General features: G+C 48.0%; 1 pseudogene; it reads right to left on the minus strand.

Moving 5' to 3' along the window:
- Positions 1–284: 284 nt before the first annotated feature.
- On the minus strand, positions 285–874 carry LOC114611058 (annotated as a pseudogene).
- Between the last annotated feature and the right edge of the window lie 3,545 nt (positions 875–4,419).

The following is a 4,419-nucleotide window of genomic DNA, read 5'->3' on the forward strand; positions in this document are numbered from 1 at the left end:
ATCCCAGCACTTGGGAGGCAGAGGCAGGTAGATCTCTGAGTTCAAGGCCAACCTGGTCTACAGAGAGAGTTCTGGAACAGCTAAGGCTGAGAGACACTTTCTCTCAAGAAACTAAAACAGAAAGACAGTTCCTTCTCTAGAAGGAAAAAGGGGGCCTGGGGGAGAGACAGAGACCGTGTACATGTAAAACCCAATTCCATAGGACTTAGCATCATTTGAAACTATACATCCCTTGCCTTACAGCCGGGGTTTGGTTTCTTTGGTCCAGTAGACCTAGTTCTGGGGTATGCACCACTCAGTCCACCTCCATCTTCTTACTCTGCAGAGAATCGATGAAGGCTTGCCATTCCGTTGGGTAAAAGCGTTTATAGACATTGATCTTATTCCGAATCTGTTTTGGGGTGTCTTGATAGTAATTCTTCTCATCCTGGGCCATGGTCTTATAGTCCTCCCCGTGATTCTCCACCATGTACTGAACATAGTCGATGAGGTCCCGAGACAAGGTATTTTCTTTCTTCTCTGGGAGGCTGGCTTCTACTTCCAGGTCATTTACCACATAGGGCTTCCGTACAAGATCCCTGGGTCTCTCCTCCATGTCCACCTCCAAGGCCTTCACCTTCCTCTTACGGAGGAGAACCGCCTTGTTAGGGTCCATGGCCAACTCCATCTCCGCCAGGTTCTGCTGCACGGATTTGGTGTGGTTCCAGGCATGTCGGATGTGGGAGCACTCGATCCGAGGTGCTGCCTTCCGACGAGCATTCCGGTTCAGACGCTTTCGGTTGACGTTGTAACCGAACTTCTGCCTCCGAGTCTTTCCCTTAGCCTTGGGCATCTCGCAAACTTCTGCACCAGCAACTCAAACCCCGAATCACGCTCTCAGAGCCACGTGTTAATAGCTCCATACCCACTGCACGCCTCAATTAGAGATTTTTTTATAAGAGAATGGTAGAAGTACTTCCAGGAATAGCAGCAGGTGTGGAGCCGAGGAGAGCCCAGAAGCATCAGCTATAGAGTATATGGCCTTCTGCATTCTCCCCACGCCCTCTTTCCGTTTGTATTTAAAGGGCTTTGTGGGGGCATGCTCTATTTGTTAGAAAGGACTTGCAGCTTCCTCTGCAGACTGACATCATTTGGGTTAATCTTGATTTGCTTTCCTCGGTCCCTACTCTGCTGTCCCATCTCATGGATCCTGTCAAGTTTCCTGGTCTGTGTTCACATTCGCTCCCTCTGAGACACAAGTATTTATCAGCTAGTGGCCAAGGATTGCTCATGAGAGAGAATGCATGCATATGCCTGGCTTACCTTGCTTTCTAGAATCTTTTTCAGTTCAAATTTTCTGCAAATTTTATAATTCATTTTTCTCGGTTGCTGAGTGAGATTCCATTGTGTATATATATTCCATATTTTTATTATCTGTTTATTTGCTGGTGGACATCCAAGCTGATTTCTATTTATTTATTTATTTATTTATTTATTTATTTTGCTATTGTGAGAAGAGAAGCAATAAACACAGGCATGTCAGCATCGTAGCCAGGCGTACACACTCAGGTTTCTATTAAATAGCAGGGAAAGCAAGTCCTTCACTGTAAAATGTGGGTGAGACTGCTGACCCTGGGCATGAATGTGGGCTCCAGGCTAAGACCTTGTGCATAGGAAGGGAGCCCATGAGCTCTGCAGTGGGAGAAGCAGGAGAAACTCTTCCTTACTTCTGCTCCTGCTTCAGCAGAAGTCTGGCCCTGAATTGGCAAAGAATCCAACTCTTGGCAGGCAGGGGGTGTTACAGATGCCTTGTGGATACCATAGTGCAGTTTAAGAGGACACAGACCTCCAGAAGACTGTGGGTACCAAGCCCACACTGAGCTGCTCTTATCTGAAAACACAGAACACCAAAAGCCATCGTGACCGTCCCTAGGTGTCTGTGATTCTTATCTCATTACAATAAAACGAGAGCAGAGGCAGCTTCCAGTCTGAGAGAACTTAAAGCAGTAACACAGTGATAAAGTGTTGCTTTACCTTTCAGATAAAAAGATGGGAAGTAACTAAAGAGGATGACGAAGAGCTGAACCAGCTTGGGTTTTGTGAGTTTAGTGTAGCATAAGAAAACATATTGCATGTTTGATATTTGGTTCTGTAAACAGCCCCTTGTTTAAATGGAGAAAACCTACAGAACAGTCGGGTATGTATAGGTTGGTAAACCTTGAGTCAGCAGTTGCGCTGTTTTGTGTGAGTCAAAGGAGAGCATCTGATGCTAGATAACTCCATGAAGAAAACAGGGCTTTTTCCCATCACAGTCCTGGGGGCTCAAAGGCCTACACTGGATGGTGGCTTTCTTCTTGACGAGGCCCCAAGCGGCACTGGGAATAGAGCCTGCATCTCATTATTCTCTGCCATGAAGTCTTGCCTTGAGAACTCTTCTAGCCCTAAAGTCTTCCCAGAGGCCTTGCCTCCCAGCACCACACAGCCAAGTGTCCACTCAAGACCTCACAATGGGGATTAGCCTTCACCATCAGAAGCCTTGGAGATGCCCTGGAGCCTGATGCAAACAGCAGCAGCAGTTAAGTGCTTCCCCCTGGCACCTTCCTCTACATTTTATTTTAACCCGAGACACAGAGACTTGGCCAGCACTTAGGGACACCCTCACAGGGACATGCCTTTGCCAGGGCCAGGGCACAAACTTGCACAGCTGTGTTACAGAGACTGCCCTCTGGGATGGCAGCCATGCCCTTGCCTCTGCTTACCATGGCCATCCCCAAATTCACCTCAACCCCAGGGGAAAATACAGAAACAGAGCTAAATTGGGACAGCCCACACAACACAGTCTGAAGCCCTGTGCCTTTTGGAGTGATCCAGCTGCTCCCTGTGGATCTCGCTTGCACTGTCGTCGTGAGGAGCTTGGTTGTAGCTTCTGACACAGGTATTAAGTGTTCCTTGGAGTTTTCTCTCTGTGGATCTAGCCTGCAAGCACAGAACAAGGAAGCTGAGTGCCCACAACAACACATCCTTTTGACATATTACTTATTCTAGAAGCAGGAGGCATGCATCTTACGAGAACCATTTTAAGTTTGTGTATGTATGAAAGCTGTGTAAAAGCAACCAGATTAAAGCTAGTATCCACAGGAGTCTGCACTCCAAGTGCCAGTTCTGACGTCTACCCCAACCCTGGATGAAGCATTTCAGTCTCTGGGTACACACCCCACCCCACCCCACCCCACCCCACCCCAGCCCACACAGAAGAGACTCGGGAATTTCTGGTATCCATTGTCATTAGGCAATGGGTTACGTTAGTGCCTTCGAGCCTGGTGATCTCTGGCTGTTAGGAAGTCGGGCATTAAAAAGAAAGCAGCCACAGGCAGAGGAAACTCCACTGCCATCTGTGTAGACCTGGAACATTCAGCCTTCCCATCTCTAGCCAACCCTTAGTTCAAGGCTCAGAACCAACAGCTTTGTCCAAGAGTCATCAGGAAGCTGGGTCTGGCCACTGGAATATGACTACAGGGGGGAGGTAGTCATGCATGTCTGTGGAGTTCACTGGGGCAAAGTCAGACAGGGGCGACTTTAGGAAGACATGGTTTGGGAGCAAGTCACCCTCTGCAAGAGGAAGATGCTAGAGCCAGATGTCTATGTTCTTGACGCAGCAGCTACTACTTTGTTGCCCAGACAGCCCACTCCAGCAAGTCAGAGAACAGAATCTAAACCACTGTGTCCCTTCTCGTGGAGCCGTGTGACAATCTTCATCACCGAGCTAGTACCAGTGGTACTTGTAGGGGAGCAGGATCTACACACACTGTATGTCTCAAGTGACCAGGAAGCTGCAGCTCACTCTGAGCCAGACTCCCTCTTAGGCGGCACTGGCCTACAGGTGACTGAGGATATAAGCATCTCTGTGTCCTTTCCATTCTCGAGGCGAATGGCATCAGCAACCTCTGAGAGCAATGTCCTTGAACATGCTCCCAAGCCGTGTTCCTTAGTTTGGGGGATGACATTTCTTGGTCCACGGAGAGAAAATGGCTTGAAGAAGAAGCATTTCAAAGCAGTTGGGAGATAGAAAACTCCAGATGTTTTCGTATCATTTCAGTAAGTAAGAGACCCTTCTCAAGGCCATAGGCCTTTGGAGCTGATATAGAAGAGCTTTGTCTTTGGAGTCATCATATCCCTGCTCAGGTCTGGCTATGTCTACTGCTGATTGATGATATAACCCAAAGGCTTAACAGATTTAATTGTTTGGGCCTCAGTTTCTCCTTCAGCAAAATGGGCACAGTGAGCCCATCTATCACAGGTTTCAGCAACTACAGTTAAAGATGGTGTTATATGTCACATGACACCAGGTGGGCAGGCCCTGTTTTTAAGCTCCCTGAGGTCTACCTCACTCAGTCTTCCCATTAGTCCTAGGTATCCGTGTGCCCCTTCATTTACAGGGTA

Source organism: Grammomys surdaster, unplaced genomic scaffold, assembly GCF_004785775.1.
Source record: "Grammomys surdaster isolate TR1022 unplaced genomic scaffold, NIH_TR_1.0 126076, whole genome shotgun sequence".
In the NCBI taxonomy this organism is placed as follows: domain Eukaryota; kingdom Metazoa; phylum Chordata; class Mammalia; order Rodentia; family Muridae; genus Grammomys; species Grammomys surdaster.